Here is a 24,938-nt window from a genome sequence, read left to right on the forward strand (position 1 = left end):
TATAGCGTTCTTTAAAAGAGCATTATAAATATATAACGTCCTTATAAACAGCGTTATGCCTGGGCTGATAAGACAGTTATGCATAGCGCGGTATATAAAAGCGCTATATGTATAGCGCTGTTATATACCGCGCTATACATAGATAAAACGGTCCCCTTCCCTTCTTCCCCGAGATTAAAACCAGTCCCCTTCCCCCATTTTTTTAAAAATCTTCAGCCCCCCCCCCCCTCCCCCCTATTTTCTTTCTTAACAAAATTTAGTGGACCCCACCCGTCCCATAAAAAGACAAGATTGTTGGTCTCACATCCTAGCCATCCATTCCTATTATTGTGGTTTGCTTGTTTCGGACTCAAATATTCAATTCTTCAACTTTTCGAAAAAATAAATCGAGTTATTCCGATTTAGTTTATGTCGAAACTCATATAAATAATGCATATTAGGTGTTTTGAATTTGTTCCATCTTGTTTTGTATTTTTTTTTGCGTTTAAACTGGTATATTATTTTTATCCGGACTAAGATATTAGTGTTCTAAAATAATATGTAAAAATTGAGAAATCGTTATTATTTGTTAATAAAAATGTTAATAAATTACTTTTACTGTTTTATATGTATTTTCGTGAATGTTTTGTGATTAAAATGTATTTGTTGATTTTATCTAGTTTAGATTATTTATTTGTTTAAAGACTAGTAATATAGTGCCCTTTTAGCTTAGTAAAATGTAGAGCCTTTTGCGTAGTATCCCTATTTTTTAGTATATCTTATACTGATAGATCAAACACAAACTCTGTCCAATATACAAAAATTAATCATTTAATTTACAAACAAACATATAAAATTATGAAACTAACATGTAAAATGATAAAATTGACACACATAAGAATTCAGGATAACTTGATGCTACTGGGCCTCAAATATCGAGCCTGGAACCCATATATGAATACTTTATCTAATTAAATATTGTATAATTATAAAAAATAATTATTTAATTTACAAAACAAACATACAAAATTATGAAACTAACATGTAAAATAATAAAATTGACACATACAAGAATTCACGATAGCTTGGTGCTATTGGGCCTCAAATATCGAGCCTGGAACCCATATGTTAATACTCTGTCCAATTAAATATTGTATAATTATAAAAATTAATTATTTAATTTACACAACAAACATACAAAATTATAAAACTAATATGTAAAATAATAAAATTGACACATACAAGAATTCAGGATAGCTTGGTGCTACTGGGCCTCAAATATCGAGCCTGGAATCCATAGATATATACTATATCCAATTAAATATTGTATAAGTATCAAAATTAATTATTTAATTTATAAAACAAACATACAATTAATGTTGTTTAATTTACAGTAGACGACATGGACGTGCCTATGCATCCCGGACCTTTTTGCGATGAGCTATTAGTGTTACAGGGCGATCATAGGTCCGCCCACGTATGGGAGGGAGATTTACTGGCCCAGACTCTCCGCGCCAGGAGAGTGGACGACATGTGGGATTTTATGAAGGACAGAGATCTCCATCCCCGTGTAGTCCAGCGTTGCAGCTCGACTAGTCTTTGGTCATGGCCCTGATAGAGCGGTGGCGACTGAAGACGCACACATTCCATCTGCCCATTGGCGAGGCCATCATCACGCTGTAGGACGTGGAGGTTTTATATAGGCTGCTCGTTGCACTGCCTCAGGCCATGAGAGAGATGACGCGTGGGCAGTATTTGGACATGCTGCAGCAGCTCACTGGTTTCAGGCCACAGGATGATATTGCACACTCAGGGGCCAGTCGCATGAGTTTGACAGCTATTCGACAACATTTGGAGATATTGCACCCCGACATCACTGGCGAGACAGATGATCTGCATATTCACCGGTATACGAGGTTGTTGCTGCTCCTTATGTTTGGAGGGGTCTTGTTCTCGAACACTTCGGGGAACCTAGTCAGCTTGAGATTTCTTCATCATCTTCAGCGGCTAGATGATTTACCCCAGTACAGCTGGGGTGATGTTGTTCTCGCCTACTTGTACAGGCAGATGTGCCGGACGAGCATGGGCACCCAACATGATGTATGTGGATTTTTGTCGCTGCTACAGGTGACAACATATTCGAATACTCTATTCATTATAACATATCTAGTAAAAAATTATCATTTAGTTTTACGTCAACTTTGTATGTTAGGTTTGTGCCTGGGAGCGGTTCCTGCAGTTGCAGCCACCTCTACCACCATTACCTCTGGATGTACCACCTCCTTTTCTCCCTCTAGCTAGGAGGTGGGTTCTCCGGCTGGGAGACGTACATATCTACGAGGCTCGGCATAATCTCCCCCTTTGCAGGGATTTGTTGGATATGCTGGAGGGAGCAAAGGTAAATGTATACCTAAGTTTACTTGGTATAGCTTCACATGTGTTGCGCATACTCACGTTTTCTGTTGTCATTTAATAGTTCATTTGGACGCCATACAACGACGACTTGATAGGTGGCCTGCCCGATTATTGGTCGGCCGACCGACTGATTTGGAGCACTTCCGTCCCGCTGATGTGCCTCGATATTGTGGAGCATCATGCCACGGAGCGGGTACTTCGCCAGTTTTGCCGTTCGCAGCTTGTACCGAGAGGGCCCACATGGGAGCCCACACATTATCAGCTGGATGATCGTTCTAGGATGGACGACGCATATATGGCATGGCTAGAGGCGCAGGTCGATACTTGGAACCGGCGAGCTGACCTGATTCAGCCCCCCCTTCACAGAGCCGGACGGATACTATTCATGAGTATATGCCCCGGTACCGCCGCGTTACCCGACTTTTCGTCGGGAATCCTATTTATCAAGCTGGCGGTCGGTACGTTCCATACGCCGGGCAGCACGAGGCCCCGGTATGTTTTCTGGTATTATTACTTATATAACTGTAACATAGTGTTATGTAGTTTATATTTTATACGTTGTGCAGGCTATTGGCCTACATATAGTCTACTAGATGGGATTGCAGATGCAGCAGCATGCCGGCGAGGGAGCGACCGCTTTGCACGATTATGGCCAGTAGGTTACAGAGGTGGCTGCCCGAAAATTGCAGCGAGCCTGAGAGGATCAGCGCTTAGGACACGACCCTGCTTATATGGCGTCGGAGCAGTACCAGTGAGGTAGGGGTGCCCCACGAGGCAGGGCTGCCCCATGGGGTCATGGTGGGCGGCGAGGAGGTGGTCCCCAGCAAGGGGGCGTTGAGGCCCCTGTTGATGATGTTGATGCTGATTTGCCGGGTGACCTTCATGAGCCGGACGAGTATCCCAGCAACATGCCGTCATACAGCCTTGGGTTGCAGCTCACTCTAGGGACTTCGCAGGTGACCCCGTCAGGTCCATTATTGACCACGGGCACGGACATTACCGGAGAGGATTGGGATGCGTACTTCCCAGACCTATCGACCGCTGCTAAGGATCGGCTGACCCAGATGTGAATAGTGGGTGTCGGCTGAGTTATGGCTCATCATCGAGGGGTGCTTGGGAGCTTTCACAGGCGCATGTATATTTTTATTAGTATTTATTCTAAATTTGTTTTTTCTTTTCTCATTTATTTTCCATAAATAACTTTATTAATTTTCTTATTAAGGCTTCATCCTCGCCCGTCACGGAGGCCGCTTTGTGCGATGCTGACCTGGCTGCGACGGATGATTATATTCAGGAGTCCGATGAGATCGTGGTAAGAAAATTTAAATTGTTGTGACTTAATATATATTTTCCTATACTGAGCTGACTTATTCTTCTGTAGGTTACTACTAGACTGACGGCCCCTTCTATCGATCCTGCCAGCCCTACTGATGATCATGTTGCAGCGCATCCTGCTATAAAGAAGCGACATGATAAGGATGATCCTGATAGCGTAGCCGGGCGGGATGGGATGCGCCTTAGGCCAGCGGCTGCATTGAAGCACACAGGTTGTGGAACACATTGATTTTTTATTTTTTTTTTGTATTTGATGTAAATATTATTTTATGTAAATAATAGCAATAATTTTTATTATTTTCGTTATATGCGCATTATGTATATATTTCTCGGGTTCTTCGTTATTTTAATACTGCAACACAAACACAAACACAACAACTTAACATAATTTAAATTCGGCACACATAATGAAAATACATGACATGGAAAGCATAAAGATAAAATACAACACTCAACACATACATTGGTTTGTTTAGTCAACTATTCTCTTCTTCAACCACTCAAATTGATCCAACAACTTATTTTTTTTCTTCTTCCACCTCTTTTAGTTTCTCCTTCAACGCCGCAATTTCTCGTTTATACATAACCTCATCACGTTCGTATTTTTTGTTCAAATCATGAATATACTGCAAAATTTGTTTGTAGCATTCCTGCTTACAGGGTTCATCAATCCACACATCAAAATTGCAAAAAGGTTCGTCGGGAATCCTATAAAACTTGTTCACACACATCCAGTATCGGCGCCCAACTTCACCATCATCCCAATAGTCCGCCATCATACATCTTTTGCCGCACTGGCACCTTGGTACATAAAAGCGTTCAGACATTTATTAAAGCGAAAAAAGAAACCCTGCTTTTATGGAGAGTTTTGCTATTGGTTATTGTTAAGCGCAGAATATAACTAGAATGCGCCCGTTATTTATAGGAAAGATAACACACATAACATAGTATTTAACTGCGATATGCTAACACATAATATAGTATTTAACCGCGCTGTCTTATCAGCCCAGGCATAACGTTGTTTATAAGGGCGTTATATATTTATAGCGCTCTTTTAAAGAGCGCTATACCTTAACGTCCAAAACGTCCATTAAGGCATAGCTCTCTTTAAAAGAGTGTTATACATAGTTAGGTAACTCTCTTTTTTTTTTACACGTATTTCCGTTCTTTTAGTCAAAAAGAACCACAAATGGGTTCTGGACTCCTCATGTATAGTAGTAGTAGTAGTACTGTAGTAGTCAATAACAGTTTCACGCAACGCAAGATATTGTTCAAACATCAAATCAAATCACTTGTTTATATGTTATCTACTCAACTCATAAAGTCTCAGTTTTTCTCATTCTTGTCATTAGCACTTATCATCACACTTCTTTTTGTGACACAGTAAAAAAGACGTACTGTTCAATATTTGCCTGAACAAAAAATTTAGAAGAATGGGAATGATGGGGAAGATTATGAGGCATCCAGATGAAGTATACCCATTGATGAAGCTCATGCTAGCTGCAAAACTCATCGAGAAGGGGACACCATTGCAGCCACACTGGGCCTTCTGTAATACTACTCTCCACAAGGTCTCTCGCAGCTTTGCTCTCCTCATTCAACAGCTGCCTACCGACCTTCGCAACGTGCTAAGTCAAAAGCCTTTTTTCCTTGTTTTAATGTAAAAGAAACTTTACTCAATTACCTTCAAAGTGTCTACAAGTAATAATTTTAAAAATAAGGCAAATTACCTTTCCTTTCCAACATATTAAGATTAAAATATACCTATGATTATACAAGTGTGAAAGTGCAAGAGGGGGGTGAATTGTAATTTTTCTTTTCTTTTACGAGGTAGTCGACTAAATTGCTTTCTAATCGAATAGACTTTTGATATGGGATGTAAACTAAATACAGAAAAGTAAATGACACGGGATGTTTCCGAATGAATCCTACATCCACTCGCCTTGGGTTATAAGGGTGTTCTCTTTCAAGTATGAAGTTTCTTGATACAAGTTAGTTGGTGTTGTTAAACACCAACAACTATGTCACTATATTTGTTCTTTCCTCTCTTCTTGATACAATGCCTCATCAGTGATTTATCTCTCTTTCTTATCTCCCTAGTTACACAGTAAATCTAGAGTAGACTACAATGCTTGTTTGGAGTAGAACAAAGATATTGATATTGGTTCGATCAAAGTATGTCCTTCCTTTATATCTTTTGTTGTATATATAATAACTGGGTTCTATTCTTCACCGCGTGACAGTTCAATGATATCACGATTTTTATTAAACGGAACAGTTCCGATACCGATAATTTTTTCTTTTGAATCATCACCAAACATAATGTTTCGCCATTGATGTTGGTAACTTCCTTGAAAGCTTTTTGTTTCCCGTCATGTGACTGGAACACGCACTGGCGAGATACCATTTTCTTTTTCGATGTTTCCTGTGGTGTTCCTGCAAAGAAAGATTATTACCTTCTTTTAGATACCCAAGCTTGCTTGAGTCCTTGTTGTTTAGTTCTACCAGGATCAGGGCTGTTTTTTTGTTTCCAAATCCATCGTGAGACATTTGATTTGCGAAATCTACAGAAGGAATAATTGTGTCCAACCCTATTATAGTAATAACACACATGGGTTCATCTAGTCTTTGATCTACTACTAGTGTTAGTACTTGTGGACTTTGTTCTGACAAGTCCTTTTCCAGTTGATTTGTATGTCACTTGGTTGTACTTGACAGAACTGTGACTGGTGGACTTGCGCATGCCATTAAGTTGTATTTGCAATTTCTGAACCTCATCTTGAAGTACATCTCTTTCGATTTCATATACTTCAAGTTTGAGTTCCCAGTCCTTCTTTTCCCTATTGAGTCTCTTTAATTCATTTAGCATTCTTTTTAGACTCTTTTAGGGTAAGATCAAGAATATCCTGCAATTCGTTACATCTATCATAGTTATAAGGTCTTACCTCACTTGTTTCACCTTGTGCCATGAAGCAATTTTCAGTATCTTCTTTACAGTCGTCGTCTGATGCATCTTCATCAGTCCAGCATCTAGAGTATTAGTTCATATTATTTTCCAAAATCGTCATAAAACATAGATTGGTTATTTCTTCATGTTCTGAACTATCTTCATCGCTCCAACTTTCGAAGGATTTATTTTTGTTGAATCCTCTAAAGATTTGTCTTTTAAGATCTGAGCATTCAGCTTGAACATGGCCATACCTTCCATATTCAAAGCACTTTCCGTTATTTTTGTCTTGCTCATTGTATTGCCTGGTTCGTCTAGATGACATCCTTCCCTTTTTTGTCTTTCTGTATCTTCTCATCAATCCATTCATGTTTCTTGACACCATGGGAATTTCTTCTTCAAGAGCTTCTGGATCATCATCAAAATCATTTTCAGGACCTTCAGTTGTAGTTTTGAAAGCAGTTGTATTCTTCTTTTCTTCCTGACGCGTTTTCTCAAATGCTATAAGATCTCCTTGTACATCATATGAAAGTTTGTCTAGATCTTGAGATTCGAGTGCAACTACTTTTGTCTGCCATGTGTTGAGCAAACTTCTCAGGATTTTTCGAACTTGATCACCACTTGAGTAAGGTTTACAAAAGGCTTTCAGATCGCCAATGATTTTGCTGAATCTTGCAAATATCTCCTCAATGGATTCTCCTTCTTTCATCTAGAAGAGTTCATAATCGTGAACCAATAGGTTTATCCGAGTTTCTTTCACTTTGCTAGTTCCTTCATAGGTAACTTCCAGTTTGTTCCACATTTCCTTGGTGGTATCACAGCTTGAAATTTTCTCATACTCTTCTCCACTTATAGCATTATAAAGCAAGTTTCATTCCTTAGCATTAACTTGAACGACAGTTATTTGATCGTCTGTGTATTTATCTATATCTTCAAGATCAGCGGGTGGTTGAGCTGCTGCTGGTAGTGGATAATTTTCCTTTTTCATAACACGCCATACTTTGACACCATAGGACTTTGCATAAATTTCTATGCGCACTTTCCAGTGAGAGAAGTATTGTCCATTGAAATGTGGTGGCCTTACTTGCGATGCCTCTTCTTGAAAGAGTTCTCTAATAGTTACTTGGCTTGACATGATCTTTTATCACTAGCTGTTAAGCAAAAGATAAAAGTGTAAGACCGGCTCTGATACCAATTGAAAGTGTAAGGAGGGGGGTGAATTGTAATTTTTCTTTTTTTTTACGAGGTATTCGACTAAATTACTTTCTAGTCGACTAGACTTTTGATATGAGATGTAAACTAAATACAGAAAAGTAAACTACAGAAAGTAAATGACACATGATGTTTTATACTGGTTCAGATTCAGAATGAATCCTATGTCCAGTCCCCTTTGGTTGCAAGGGTGTTCTCTTTCAAGTATGAAGTTTCTTGGTCAGGTTGGTTGGTGTTGTTATACACCAACAACTTCATCACTAGATTTGTTCTTTCCTCTCTTCTTGATACAATACCTCACTAGTTATTGTTTTCTCTTTCTTCTCTCCCTAGTTACACATTAAATCTAGAGTATACTACAATGCGTGTTTGGAGTAGAACAAAGAGATTGATATTGGTTCAATCAAAGTATGTCCTTCCTTTGCATCTTTTGTTGTATATATAAGAATTGGGCTCCATTCTTCATGGCGTGACAGTTCCATAGATGGAGGAGGGCAACCCAAGGGAGTTGATCCTCAGAATCAATCAAGATGATCTATTCCAAGAATAGAATGGAACTTCCTTTACTGAACCGTTGCTTCCGTGATTTTCTTTTCTTCGCAAGCCGTTGTGATTGAATATTCTCTGTGATGCGTGATTGAATATTCTCTATAGATCTTCTACATTGATTGATTGATGCCTTCCATAAATAGATGAATCGAATATTTGTTTTTCATGAATCTCGCAATCACAACACATTTGCTCCTTGATTCTTGCTTCTGGATCTTGACTTGCACGTTTGACTCCTTGATTTTATCTTTCAGATCTTTTACTAGAATCTTTTCAATTCTTGTGGCTTCCTTCTTTGGGATTGATTTCCTGCAATTAGAATTAAGTTATTTTCTATCATTAAAATATATATCTAACAATCTCCCCCTTTATTATGATGACAAAAAAACTTAATTCATTTCACTTCCCTGTTTATACACTCCACTTGCTTTTAGAGATTTTTGTAGCTTTAGTCGGCTCCCCCTCAACTTGTTGTCAGGTACTTTGAGTCGACTCCTCCTTATTCAGTTGCCCAGTAGTTGACTTTTGTTGAGTTAGTCCACTAAACCTTACCTATAAGTTAGTAGTACTCTATTCTCCCCCTTTGGCATCAATCAAAAATAGGGCTAAGCAAGTCTAACTACTAGCAGATAAGATTAGCAGATAGTAAGCTTAATTACAGTCATCCATAGAGTACCAAAAAAATATGCAAGATATCCAGATAAACCAAAAGAAATTGTCTAAGCAACCAACACAGATCATCGACGAAGGAAATAGGTAAGGGTGTTGCAGATAGCTTCTTTGAGGCGATCAAAGCTTGTGTTCATTGTGACTGAGATTCCATCAACACAATCATGAACTTCCTTGAAAGCTTTCACTGCCTTTTATGCGGTTTTCAGAACCATGACTCTTAGCTTGGACATGTTAGATCATATTTCCTTTGCAACTACGTAGGTATATCCAACTAAGGTCTGGGTGGCGAGGAGTAGCTCTTTGATGGTAGTCAGTTTGTCATCAAGTGCATCTATCTTTTCAAGCAACTCCGGATTGTTGACAACAGCCTGAGAAGTATCAACTTTTACCTTGGAACTGGAGAGAATCACTTTGGCTTCAATTTTCTGCGTCTTCATCCAAGTACCATCCACAACAACATATCCCATGCTAATAAATGCCCTATTGTTATAACACTTGGAAACAGATATATAGGGATAGTTTGAGAGAAGGATATTGAAGGCCTCGATGAGGTGAGTGATGACCATCCCGTAAGGTAGACTCGAAGGATCTTCGGCACATTCAATCATGAAATTGATTACCCAGGAGAACAGTTTCACCTTGTGCTTGGTGAGAAGACAGTAGACCAAAAAGGTGTCCCTTTGAGATAATGTGGTGTAAGAACCTGTTCTGGGAAGAATGATGGTGGCAACAATGTGGGCAAGAATACCGATTTCAAAATTGATGTCACTAGGTCCTAATTGACTTGGCAGTGAATCAGACAGGGAGTCAGCAAGGCATTGTTTGGCTTGTTCAAACAACACTTCAAAATCATCAGGCCAGGAGTTTTAAATAGAGCAGAGTAACCAGAACTTTTACACTTAAGCAAAGAATCAAAAGTAGAACAGTCTAGAATGATACGTTGACCTAGCATGAGTGATTCAATTTTATCATATTTCTGGGAATGAAGATTTACATAGAACATACGAACTAGATCTTCATAGACTTTTGGAGGGATTAGGTCAAAGAAATTTTTCCATCCTTGAAAAGTTAAAAAATCTTTTACCTTGCAGTTTAGGATTTCCATCTCTTCCAGGTTGATGATTCTTCCATGAGCAATTGATTTTTCTTTGAAGGTGACGAACTTGTCTTTGTTGGGTGAATCCCAATAGTTTAATTCTGACTCCACCGCACTGTTCAGGTCTATCTTCACTTTCTTTGGGATGAACGCTTCTACTTCTTCTTCCATGGGGCACTTTCCTAGGGCCTTTTCTATTCGAGCATCATCAGAGAGGTTTTCTTGAGAAGATAAGAAACCCTTAGAGTGGTCAGAGCCAATAGTAGCTGGTTTTGACGGTTGAGAAGGAGGTTTCCCTTTAGACCGAATGTTTTTGCGAGTGAAAGCAGAGGTTTTTTTAAGCTTTAGCCATTAGAGAGTTTGAATGGAGATTGCACAGAGAAGACTCAAAGAAGAGGTGGACTTATAGATATGGAGGGAGGAGTGAAGAGACATGACTGAACCGACGTGACTGATAGGTCAGAGAAAGGCAAGATGCACGGCTGATTGATTCAGTTTTCATCTCGATAAACTAAAAGGTGGAAAAAAGTGCTAAAAACGGAGGCGCTTAATTAATGCTACAGGCAGTAATAATGAGATACACGGTACAAAAGATTTTTTACCAAAATCACTAAAACACGCAATCTTTGAAAAGTACCAAAATTCCAATACCTTATTTTAAAAAAGTAACAATGCCAAGTAAATCCCTAAGATTTTGAAATATGTCCACTAGAAGTGGCTTAGTAAAAATATCAGCTAATTGATTTTCAGTACTAACAAATGATAATTCAATGTCACCCTTAAAAACATGATCTCTAATTAAATGATGCTTGATATCTATATGTTTTTCCCTAGAATGATGCACTAGATTTTTTGATAGACAGATGGCACAAGAATTATCACAAAAACTTTTAACATGCTTAAAAGAAATATCATAGTCACTTAGTTGATGAGTCATCCAAAGTAGTTGAGCACAACATTGTCCGATGGAAATGTATTCAGCTTCAGTTGTAGATAATGCAACTGATCCATGTTTTTTACTTTTCCAAAAAATAAGCGATTTTCCAAGTAGTTGACAAGTTCCACTTGTGCTTTTCCTATCATCTTTATCTCCTGCAAGATTTGCGTCTGAAAAACCTTCAAGCTTAAAATTGTTAAGACATGGATATCATAATCCATGTGATGTAGTTCCAATAATATATCTAATAATTCATTTCACAGCTGATAAATGTGACTCCTTGAGAGCAGCTTGGAACCTGGCACATCTGCACACACTAAACATTATGTCAGGGAAACTGGCAGTTAAATACAGTAGAGATCCAATCATTCCACGGTATTTTGAGTCATCCACTGGTTTTCCTTCCTCATCTTTGTCAAACGATGTAGCTGGACTTATGGGAGTTACAAGTGCCTTTACATTGCTCATTCCGAATTTTTGTATCAGCTCCTTCGTGTACTTTGTGTGATATATAAAGATCCCTTCATCTGATTGATGAATTTGAAACCCAAGGAAGAAAGTCAATTCTCCCATCATGCTCATTTCAAACTCATTTTGCATGAGATGTGAGAATTACTTACATAGAACAGGGTTAGCACTTCCCAATATAATATCATCAACATAAATTTGAATAATGAGATTTCCAAATGGCAGTTCCAAAAAAATGCACTTCGACATCAAAAAAGACCCATAACATCTATGTCAACTTTTGGTCTGAATACAGATAAAATAAATAGCTTTGTAGATGATCCTTCTAGAAGAGGGGGTATTCTGCCTAAATAGTAGACACAAATAATTTTTTTTGGGGGGGTGTGAAGCAGTGTCAAACCAAAACACCCAACAAGCATTAGCTCTCCCTAAAAAGGAGGTGATCCAGTCGCACCTTCCAGTACGGCTACCTTGTTACGACTGGAGTACCTTTTGATGAAGAGGGTAGTATCAATCTTACCTCTTGAGAATCCATGACTGACCAAAAATGAGCTTAGTCTTTCATACCAAGCTTGAGGTGCTTGTTTTATCCCATAGACTGCCTTAGTCAACTTAAACACATGATAAAGGAAATGTGAGTTTTTAAATCCAAGAGGCTATTTAACATAGACCTCATCATCAATGAAGCTATTTAAAAATGCTCTTTTAACATCCATTTGAAATAATTTAAAACCTTTAAAAGAAACATATGCTATTAAAATACGAATTGATTCTAACTGTGCTACCGTTGCAAAGGTTTCATCATATTCGACTGCTTCTTGTTCAGAGTAGCCTGAGGGACTAGCCTAGATTTGTTCCGGATAACTTTACCTTCTCCATTCAGTTTGTTTCTAAATACCCATTTTGTTCCTATGATTGCTGCGTTTGCTGGCTTGGGCACCAATGTCCAAACTTGATTTTTGTCAAACTGATCAAGTTCTTCTTGCATAGCTTGTATCCAACTTGAGTCTTTCACAGCTTCATCAACTTTATTTTGGCTATATTTGGGATATGAGTGCAATGTTAGCCTTTTTCTTTAGAGCTCCTCTTGTTTCCATTCCATCAGTTGGATTTCCAATTATAAACTTTTGAAGATATTCAGGTTTGCTTCTCTATTCGTTTGGTACTACTTCAGTACGTTAAATAGTTGACTCATTCTTAGGTTGATCATGCTCACTGATGTCTTCATTAGTCGACTGTAGGATTTCATTTGCATTGTCAGCAAATTCTTTTGAAATCATTTGTTCACTAATCTTTCATTGATTTTGACTGATCTCTTCATCACCTGCAAGATCTCCTTTCTCGGACATAGAGTTATTATCATCAAAAATAACATGAACTGATTCTTCTACACATAAAGTATGCTTATTATAGATTCTAAAAGATCTACTATTATTAGAGTAACTGAGAAACATACCTTCATCACTTCTTGGGTCAAACTTACCAAGATTATCCTTACTATTATTGTAGACAAAGAATTTGCTTCCAAAAGGATGAAAGTATCCAATATTGGATCTATTACCTTTCCATAGTTCATATGGAGTCTTCTTTAAAATAGGTCGAATTAAGCACCTATTGAGAATGTGACATGCTATGCTTACTGCTTCTGCCCAGAAGTGATTTGGTAGGAAATGCTCTAGTATCATAGTTCTTGCCATATCCTACATAGTTCTATTTTTAAACCACTTCATTATGCTGTGGTGACCTTTGGTGCTGAAAAGTTACGAGTGTATCCTTGATCATTGTAGAATTACTCAAATGCTCTGCTTTCAAATTCTCCTCCATGATCACTCTGAATAGTTGAGATAAGGCACCCCTTTTCTCTTTCTATCTTTTTGCAAAAAATCTCAAAGTTCTTTAGAGCCTCATCCTTGTGAGCCAGAAATATTATCCATATAAAACGTGAGTAGTCATCCATAATAACAAAAGCATACCTTTTTCCTCTTATACTAGCAGTTCTAGTAGGTCCCAACAAGTCCATATGTAGTAGTTGAAGAGGCTTGCTAGTGGAAATTATATCCTTAAGTTTGAAAGAGTTTCTAGTTTGATTACCAAGCTGACATGCAACACATACATGATTTTTAGAGTAGTTTAGCTTAGGAAGACCAATGACCAAATCATATTTGGAGAGTTTTTCAATCAAATGCATGCTGGCATGACTAAGCTTTTTGCGCCAAATCCAGGGATCATCATTGATGGATGCAAAACAGATATGACTTTCCATATTATCAATGCAATCTAAAATGTAGACATTTCCAAACCTCTTTCCTAGAAGAATGATTTTACCGTATTCATCTTTAAATAGCACAGCCATCTCTTTTGAATTTCACTTCATATCCAGAATCACATAGTTGGTTGATGCTTAGCAGATTGTAATTTAGTCCGTCAACAAGATAAACTTCAATGATATCACAGTTTTTATTAAACGGAACAGTTCTGATACCGATAATTTTGCCTTTTGAATCATCACCAAACATAATATTTTCTCCATTGATGTTGGTAACTTCCTTGAAAAGATTTTTGTTGCCTGTCATGTGACTGGAACACGCACTGGCGAGATACCATTTTCTTTTTTGATGTTTCCTGTGGTGTTCCTACAAAGAAAGATTATTACTTTCTTTTGGTACCCAAGCTTGCTTGAGTCCTCGTTGTTTAGTTCTACCGAGATCAGGGTTGTTTTTTGGTTTTCAAATCCATCTTGAGACATTTGATTTGCGAAATCTACAAAAGGAATAAATGTGTCCAGTCCTATTATAGTAATGATATACATAGGTTGATCTAGTCTTTGATCTACCACTGGTGTTAGTACTTGTGGACTTTGTTCTGACAGGTCCTTTTCTAGTTGATTTATATGTCCCTTGGTTGGACTTGACAGAACTGTGACTGGCGGACTTTCGCATGCTATTAAGTTGCATTTGCAATTTCTGAACCTCATCTTGAAGTACATCTCTTTCGATTTCATATACTTCAAGTTTGAATTCCCAGTCATTCTTTTCCCTATTGAGTCTCTTTAATTTATTTATCATTTGTTTGAGACTCTTTTAGGGTACGATCAAGAATATCCTGCAATTCGTTACATCTATCACAGTTATAAGGTCTTACCTCACTTGTTTCACCATGTGTCATGAAGCAATTTTCAGTATCTTCTTTACAGTCGTCATCTGATGCATCTTCATCAGTCCAGCATCCAGATTATTTGTTCATATCATTTTCCAAAATCGTCATAAAACATAGATTTGCTATTTCTTCATGTTCTGAACTATCTTCATTGCTCCAGCTTTCGAAGGATTTGTTTTTGTTAAATCCTCTAGAGATTTTTCTTTTAAGATCCGGACATTCAGCTTGAAGATGGCCATACCTTCCGCATTCAAAGCAATTTCTGTTATTTTTGTCTTGCTCATTGTATTGCCTGGTTCGTCTAGATGACATCCTTCCCTTTTTTGTCTTTCTGTATCTTCTCATCAATCCATTCATGTTTCTTGACACCATGGGAATTTCTTCTTCAAGAGCTTCTGGATCATCATCAAAATCATTTTCAGGACCTTCAGTTGTAGTTTTGAAAGCAGTTGTATTCTTCTTTTCTTCCTGACGCGTTTTCTCAAATGCTATAAGATCTCCTTGTACATCATATGAAAGTTTGTCTAGATCTTGAGATTCGAGTGCAACTACTTTTGTCTGCCATGTGGTAAGCAAACTTCTCAGGATTTTTCGAACTTGATCACCACTTGAGTAAGGTTTACAAAAGGATTTCAGATCGCCAATGATTTTGCTGAATCTTGCAAATAGCTCCTCAATGGATTCTCCTTCTTTCATCTAGAAGAGTTCATAATCGTGAACCAACAGGTTTATCCGAGTTTCTTTCACTTTGCTAGTTCCTTCATAGGTAACTTCCAGTTTGTTCCACATTTCCTTGGCGGTATCACAGCTTGAAATTTTTTCATACTCTTCTCCACTTATAGCATTATAAAGCAAGTTTCGTTCCTTAGCATTAACTTGAACGACAGTCATTTGACCGACTATGTATTTATCTATATCTTCAGGATCAGCGGGTGGTTGAGCTACTGTTGGTAGTGGATAATTTTTCTTTTTCATAACACGCCATACTTTGACATCATAGGACTTTGCATAAATTGTCATACTCACTTTCCAGTGAGAGAAGTGTTGTCCATTGAAATATGGTGGCCTTACTTGCGAGACCCCTTCTTGAAAGAGTGTTGTAATAGTTACTTGGATTGACATGATCTTTTCTCACTAGCTGTTAAGCAAAAGATAAAAATATAAGACCGGCTCTGATACAAATTAAAAGTCCAAGGGGGTGAATTGTAATTTTTCTTTTTTTACGAGGTATTCGACTAAATTGCTTTCTAGTCGACAAGACTTTTGATATGAGATGTAAACTAAATACAGAAAAGTAAACTACAGAAAGTAAATGGCACATGATGTTTTATACTGGTTCGGATTCAGAATGAATCCTACGTCCAGTCCCCTTGGGTTGCAAGGGTGTTCTCTTTCAAGTATGAAGTTTCTTGGTCAGGTTAGTTGGTGTTGTTATACACCAACAATTTCGTCACTAGATTTGTTCTTTCCTCTCTTCTTGATAAAATACCTCACCAGTGATTTTTCTCTCTTTCTTCTCTCCCTATTTACACAGTAAATCTAGAGTATACTACAATGCTTGTTTGGAGTAGAGCAAAGAAATTGATATTGGTTCAATCAAAGTATGTCCTTCATTTGCATCTTCTGTTGTATATATAAGAATTGGGTTCTATTCTTCACCGCGTGACAGTTCAATGATAACACGATTTTATTAAACGAAACAGTTCCGTACCGATAATTTTTCCTTTTGAATCATTACCAAACATAATGTTTTCTCCATTGATGTTGGTAACTTCCTTGAAAAGATGTTTTAGCCCGTCATGTGAATGGAACACGCACTGGCGAGATACCATTTTCTTTTTCGATGTTTCCTGTGGTGTTCCTGCAAAGAAAGATTATTACCTTCTTTTAGGTACCCAAGCTTTCTTGAGTCCTTGTTGTTTAGTTCTACCAGGATCAGGGATGTGTTTTGGTTTCCAAATCCATCCTGAGACATTTGATTTGCGAAATCTACAAAAGGAATAATTGTGTCCAGCACTATTATAGTATTAACACACATGGGTTGATCTAGTCTTTGATCTACCACTGGTGTTAGTACTTGTGGACTTTATTCTGACAGGTCCTTTTCCAGTTGATTTGTATGTCGCTTGGTTGGACTTGCGCATGCCATTAAGTTGCATTTGCAATTTCTGAACCTCATCTTGAAGTACATCTATTTCGATTTCATATACTTCAAGTTTGAGTTCCCAGTCCTTATTTTCCCTATTGAGTCTCTTTAATTCATTTAGCATTTTTTTGAGACTCTTTTAGGGTAAGATCAAGAATATCCTGCAATTCGTTACATCTATCACAGTTATAAGGTCTTACCTCACTTGTTTCACCTTGTGCCATGAAGAAATTTTCAGTATCTTCTTTACAGTCATCATCCGATGCATCTTCATCAGTCCAGCATCCAGAGTATTTGTTCATATCATTTTCCAAAATCGTCATAAAACATAAATTTGCTATTTCTTCATGTTCTGAACTATCTTCATCGCTCCAGCTTTCGAAAGATTTATTTTTGTTAAATCCTCTAGAGATTTTTCTTTTAAGATCCGGGCATTCAGCTTAAAGATGGCCATACTTTCCACATTCAAAGCACTTTCCGTTATTTTTGTCTTGCTCATTGTATTGCCTGGTTCGTCTAGATGACATCCTTCCCTTTTTTGTATTTCTGTATCTTCTCATCAATCCATTCATGTTTCTTGACACCATGGGAATTTCTTCTTCAAGAGCTTCTGGATCATCATCAAAATCATTTTCAGGACCTTCAGTTGTAGTTTTGAAAGCAGTTGTATTCTTCTTTTCTTCCTGACGCGTTTTCTCAAATGCTATAAGATCTCCTTGTACATCATATGAAAGTTTGTCTAGATCTTGAGATTCGAGTGCAACTACTTTTGTCTGCCATGTGTTGAGCAAACTTCTCAGGATTTTTCGAACTTGATCACCACTTGAGTAAGGTTTACAAAAGGCTTTCAGATCGCCAATGATTTTGCTGAATCTTGCAAATATCTCCTCAATGGATTCTCCTTCTTTCATCTAGAAGAGTTCACAATCGTGAACCAACAGGTTTATCCGAGTTTCTTTTACTTTGCTAGTTCCTTCATAGGTAACTTCCAGTTTGTTCCACATTTCCTTGGCGGTATCACAGCTTGAAATTTTCTCATACTCTTCTCCACTTATAGCATTATAAAGCAAGTTTCGTTCCTTAGCATTAACTTGAACGACAGTCATTTGATCGTCTGTGTATTTATCTATATCTTTAGGATCAGCGGGTGGTTGAGCTGTTGTTGGCAGTGGATAATTTTCCTTTTTCATAATACGTCATACTTTGACATCATAGGACTTTGCATAAATTTTCATGCGCACTTTCCAGTGAGAGAAGTGTTGTCCATTGAAATATGGTGGCCTTAGTTGCGATGCCCCTTCTTGAAAGAGTGCTCTAATAGTTACTTGGCTTGACATGATCTTTTTTCAATAGCTGTTAAGCAAAAGATAAAAGTGTAAAACCGGCTCTGATACCAATTGAAAGTGCCGGGGGGGGGGAATTGTAATTTTTTTTTTTTTACGAGGTATTCGACTAAATTGCTTTCTAGTCGACTAGACTTTTGATATGAGATGTAAACTAAATACAGAAAAGTAAACTACAGAAAGTAAATGACACATGATATGATATTTTATACTAGTTCGGATTCAGAATGAATCCTATATCCAGTCCCCTTGGGTTGCAAGGGCGTTCTCTTTCAAGTATGAAGTTTCTTGGTCATGTTGGTTGGTGTTGTTATGCACTAACAACTTCGTCACTAGATTTGTTCTTTCCTCTCTTCTTGATACAATACCTCACCAGTGATTGTTCTCTCTTTCTTCTCTCCCTAGTTACATAGTAAATCTAGAGTATACTATAATGCTTGTTTGGAGTAGAACAAAGAGATTGATATTGGTTCGATCAAAGTATGTCCTTCCTTTGCATCTTTTGTTGTATATATAAGAATTGGGCTCCATTCTTCATGGAGTGACAGTTCCATAGCTGGAGAAGGGAAACCCAAGGGAGTTGATCCTCAGAATCAATCAAGATGATCTTCTTCCAAGAATAGAATAGAACTTCCTTTACTGAACCGTTGCTTCCGTGATTTTCTTTTCTCCGCAAGCCGTTGTGATTGAATATTCTCTGTAGATCTTCTACATTGATTGATTGATGCCTTCCATAAATAGCTGAATCAAATATATGTTTTCCATGAAGCTCGCAATCACAACATATTAGCTCCTTGTTTCTTGCTTCTGTATCTTGACTTGCATGTTTGACTCCTTGATTTTTTTCTTTCACATCTTTTACTAGAATCTTTCCAAGTCTTGTGACTTCCTTCTTTGGGATTGATTTCCTGCAATTAGAATTAAGTTATTTTCTATCATTAAAATATATATATATATATATATATATATATATATATATATATATATATATATATATATATAATAAAGTGAACATTTTTTCATTCCTTTGTTTTCTCCTTAAGTTCATCTTCAAAAACAAAATTTGGCAACCTAATACCTTTCTTCTATGCATGGATTTTGTTTTGCCATCGATTTCATTTGGATGGTCACTCAACTATTATTTCGTTTCATTAGAGTTATTAAACTATTTTTTGGATGGCCTATGCTTCTTTTCATCTACTCTCTAGCCGAGGGTCTATCGTTAACAGTCTCTCTACCTTCCTAAGGTAGGAGTAAGGTCTGTGTATACATTACCCTCCCCAGATCTTACTTATAGAAACTCACTGGGTTTATTGTTGTTGTAATATTATTAAATTATTTTTTGCAACGAAAATGTTAGTCAACTTTATTTAAGTATCACAAAAGTCACTAATTATCTTTCGTAAACAAAAAGTGTGTCAACTTTCATGATTAAGGAGTAAAGGTGAGTTACTTTTTATTATAAAAATAGATCTATACGTCAGTGAAGCTAGGTTACCAACTACATCATACCCCTTTGGTGCGGCCTTTCGCGGACCTTACGTAAAAGCAGGATTACTTTTTTTAGTATAAATGTTTTTCGTACAATAAAGTAAAAGTCAATGATCATACATAAATTACCCCTGTTGCCTTGTGAAGGTTGAGTTTTATAAACTTCCGTCCAACTCTGCAGGTTTGTGTTTACTATTTGGTTCTACGAGTACTTGACACTGTTGGTATGTTCAATTCCATAATCTCTCATCAGTTTAATTTCATGATATACAGTAGGAATTCTAATCAATTTAAGCATTATTCTATTGGTTGATTTCTGTAAGCATTGGAATATTGCTTCACTAATTTTGTTTTTTCCTTCTAATGGACAGAGGATGATACCAGCTTAGCTACTGAGGTTAGAGTACCTATCCTGAGAAATGTTTACTGCCACTTCTATGATCGTGAATGGCATTTTTCATGTGAGTGCTAATTGCATCTCAACTTTGTTATTCTTGCTTTTGTAATTAAAGAGGCTCCATAGGACAAGCTTTGACAAACATGCGTATTTGGTTCTTGGTTTTCTTCTTCATAAAATCTTTTACACTATTAATTATAAGGTTTCCAATTAATGCTTATCAAAAAAGTAATTTATTATTACTTTGCAAGCGACCTGATCGCTTAAATACTTTTTACACCGTCAAGCAGGGGCGGAGCTAGAGTGTCGGTTGCGGATTCAGTCGAACCCAGTAGTTTTGGTTCAAACCTTGTATTTATCTTATAAAATTCATTTGATATGTTAATTTAGAACTATTTACTTAAAATGATTAGAATCCCGAGCTTATAAGCTTCAAATCCTAGTTTCGACTCTACCGTCAAGTGCACAGAGCGTAAATTCAATGCACAATAGTATCAGTTGTTTTCCAAAAAGAAATAATTAGCATTGTACTTTTATTTTAGAGGAAATGATCTCACCTTAGTTTCATTTCGAGATATAGTTTTTTCCCCCCTTCATTATTCTTTCCTACTTCTCTTCTATAGTAATTGAGTCATTTCTTTTCTTATTTTATGATATTTATGTGAAGTTTTCTGGATTAGTTGCCTTATACCTGTTGTTATTCATTAGGTGGTACAAAGGCCTTCAAGGTTCTCATGGACCAATTCCATGATGTTTCCACTGCTTTCCTGGAGCTTGATAAAAAGTTAGTTCTTGCAAAAGATTTTTGCTTTTCTGCTACTAATTAATGTATTGTTGTATATTAAGAATTGATTGCAAAATATTCCAGAATCATAGTTTGAAGTCAAAATCAGAACAATAGTTTTATGTGAATGAACGTTCTACGTATTTTGCAGTTATCAGGAGGTGATTAAGGATATTACCAAGAGGATGGGTGAAGGGATGGCAAAATTTCTATGCAAGGAGGTGATTCAGGATATATATTAACTTGAACATGTCTAATGTGCATTATGAACTTTAATAGAATGGACGGGACGGGTTAAATTATACTCATCTTTATTTTGCTATTCCTCTTTCCCTTCTTCAATTCCCTCTCCATGATTCAAAAGCCTAAGAAAGTTTGGGTCTCACCAATCCATTTGTCTTCTCAGTACTGTACCAGAAAATTTAACTTTGACATCTGCAGCTTTACTAAAGTTTCTGTCAATGAATTTATTATTAGTATTTCTGCAAGTAATAATTTATATACCTGCATATATATCGTCTACATATTTTGAGGAACAATATAAGAAAACCATGAATTGCACGTTTTGTCATTTTGGAGTAATCTTCTATGTATCTGGAGAAAAAAGAAACAGCACTAAACAGTATCGACAGATGAGAAATACTTGATCTTTTGATTGATAATTTCAATGGCTAGTCATCATTCTAATTTAGATTTTCAAATCTTTTTTATGCTTCTGGAAGAGAAGATTTAGCACCAGAATCCCTCTCCATTTCTATGGGTTTATTTCTTCAGGTAATGCATGTTTAGCAGTCCTCAAAAAACTTTGTCTAGTGACATAAAACCATATTTGGAAATATATTTCAGAAAATAAGCATCATTAGAGATTATCTAGAGGACATAAATGAAGTACCCAAGTGTCGTATTTTCTGGCCCCGTCAAATTTGGAGTAAATATGTTAACAAACTTGAGGTTAGTTTTCTTTGAAATGAGGTTACAGATGTTTTATCATCTAGAATTCATTTTATTTCATCATAACAGTAATAGTCCTTGTTTGAAGTTCATATTTTGGTTCATTGCTCTGAATCTTCTTTATGTGCCTCAGGACTTTAAGTATGAGGAAAACTCAGTCAAGGCAGTACAATGTCTGAATGAAATGGTCACTAATGCTTTATTACATGCAGAAGATTGTCTGACTTACATGTCTAATTTACCAGATCCTGCTATCTTTCACTTCTGTGCAATTCCCCAGGTATAAACTTTCCTTGAACAGTTCAAAATTTTTGTTTTTGCCCGTTATCCTAATATTTTGTACAGCATATTGGTGAGTGTATGAGAATGGAACGCGTTCTGGAAAGTGTAAACAAACTCACTTTAAGCTTACACTTTAGTAAATCATTCAGTTGTCTTGTTACATATGCATCCCATATATGGTGTATTACAATAATTTTCATACTTCCAGAAATATAATACTCCATTACTTTTGTTCATATTAAGTAATCCTTCTTGAAGCATTCATTGCCTTTACGGTGCTTTCTTATACTACCAGATCATAAATATGGAGAACTTGGCGATGTACTACAACAACATTGAAGTTTTCAAAGGCGTTGTAGAAATGAGACAGAGGTAAAGATACACGGCTTCTCAATATGCATGTCTATAATTTCAATTGGACAAGGAAATATACATGATTCTCAATATGCATGTCAAACTTGAATCAGAGGTTTGTTATGTTTCCTTGTTATTCTTCTCTGGAAATTTTTGTAAGTATCAGTTGATGACTTTATCTACCACCAGGAAATCTTACATATTCGGCTGTCAGCCTAATTGTTATATTCAACTTCTGGTGAGTTTTTATGCTGATATATAGTTCATACATTTCATTAGCTTTTCTGCAATAAATTTCGATTATTTTCCTTGTCATCATACTGGCTATTCCTTATATATCAACAAAAATACCTTAAGAGACCATAGGTAAGCATTCAGATGACTCTACTCTTATTTGAGTAAAATGCGAAGAATGTGAAAATGTAAGAAAGAGAATCTTGATTACATTAGTAAAAATAAAATAAAAAACTGTTGGACTCACATTTGTCACATATATATATATATATATATCAAAATCATATTTCGACAGAATTTTTTGTTGCTAAATAATAAACAAAGAAAAGCAAACTTGTGTTCTATATGATCAGCATTCCAAGTGTCTACTTCATTGTATCAAATAACAATCATACTTAGTTTTCACTGGTTTTGCTAGCAAGGATATTAGGATTGGCATTCAATCTTAAACACAAGCAAAGAAACATGGTGGTTAATTAATACAGTAGTGCTTGCTTTTCATATTGTGGAAATACTACCTTATTCATTTTCCTTCATTTTGTATTACAGGTTTGATGTAGAAGAAAAGAGAAGTTTAGTCAAACAAGTGGAACCAAGTTGTAAATCTTTTAAAGATGATTGCTATATCCATTGATATATTCAATCTCCAGAATTCTCAATGTGGGTAACGGCTATGCAATCCTTATTAGTCTTATTCCTAGTAGATGTACTCAGTCGTCTATATTATCCCTTGAACATCATATCCTTGGTTGTTTAATACTTTCTTGGTTGATAAATTTCTATAATATATCCTTTTGATTTTCACTATAAGAACGGGTTATCAAATTATTTAGTAGGGTGCGGTTTGTGTTGTTTGGTACTATGTTTTTTCTTTCGCGGGGTTTTGGTGGTGGGAGGGGGGGGGGGAACATTAAAAATATCATCTCTGCCCCCTTCCCAAACCCCTAAGAAAAAGAAAAAAGAATACACTCCCTCTGTTCCAATTTATGTGAACCTATTTGACTGGGCACGGAGTTTAAGAAAAAATGAAGACTTTTGGAATTTGTGGTTCTAAACATGTAAGAAAGGAGTCCAGAGTATTTGTGTGGTTATAAAAGTTTCTCATTATGGGTAGAATTGGAAGTTTAAGCTAAATTGTTTCCAAATTTAAAAAGTGGTCATTCTTTTTGGAACAGACCAAAAAGGAAATAAGTTTACGTAAACTGGAATCGAGTGAGTAAATGATTTCACTCTTTGAATGTGGATGTATTATCCACATGAACAACCCAGAATTAAAGGCCTAGTTCTACTCTGTTATAGTTTGCTGCTCTGGCGAACCTGCTTTTCTTTGTATCCTCTCTCAGTACAACTGTCTTGTTTATGCTTTTTAATTAAAACCCTATATATGGATTCCAAACTTGAATATGAAAAGGAGCTAGAGCCAACATCAATTTGTTGTATACACATAATCGTTTTTCTGGTGAAGACAAAAACATGAGGTGGTTTCTTTCCATCTATCTAAGTCTTGGTGGATAGAGTATACATGATAATTGTTGATGGTGGGAGGTAGGAGGTATTCTGTGAAAATTAGTACAGGTATGCCCAAGATGACCTGGACACAGCGATTATTAAAAAAACACTAGTCGTTAATTAAGTACTTCCATGCTTTATTCCTAAAGGTGTGCCCGAGTGGGATTCAATTGAATCCCCTTCGTCAAAAACCATATTGACAAATAGAGTATAAAGGAATTTTTTTTGTTTTTTTAGTTTCCCACCAGGCTCAAAAATTACTTAGGTTAAAAGTTTTTTTTCCCTCTCAAGTGCTGTAATTGTTAGAATACATTCACGTGTCAGTCATTCATTACAGCACCTCACACACTAGTCAGTGCTGTGGGGCTGTCATGGGGCCAAAGCTGTCCTGTATCTTTGCACTTTTGTTGTCACATTTCCACCTCAGAACTGATATGGTATGAGCATTCCCAAGGCAATCCCAACTAACCAATTCAATGCAATGAAATAATATCAGTCCCTTTTTCTAATTGGACAAGAAATAGGCATAGCAGTAAGCAGTAAGCAGAGATGCTTCTTAAAATTTTTTGTTCCTTCAAATAATAGAATAGGAATCAGATAAGGTTCCTCTAGGGAAAAGGAGACACAATGGTCATCTAGGCAGTTAAAGATTTAAGTCATATAGGCTTTAATATTTAGATA

General features: G+C 36.6%; 1 pseudogene; it reads left to right on the top strand.

Annotated features, from left to right (window-relative positions):
- The first annotated feature begins 5,162 nt into the window (after window positions 1-5,162).
- LOC104088294 (squalene synthase-like) lies at window positions 5,163-23,597 on the top strand (annotated as a pseudogene).
- Window positions 23,598-24,938: the final 1,341 nt, after the last annotated feature.

Source organism: Nicotiana tomentosiformis, chromosome 12 (genome assembly GCF_000390325.3).
Source record: "Nicotiana tomentosiformis chromosome 12, ASM39032v3, whole genome shotgun sequence".
Taxonomy (NCBI): domain Eukaryota; kingdom Viridiplantae; phylum Streptophyta; class Magnoliopsida; order Solanales; family Solanaceae; genus Nicotiana; species Nicotiana tomentosiformis.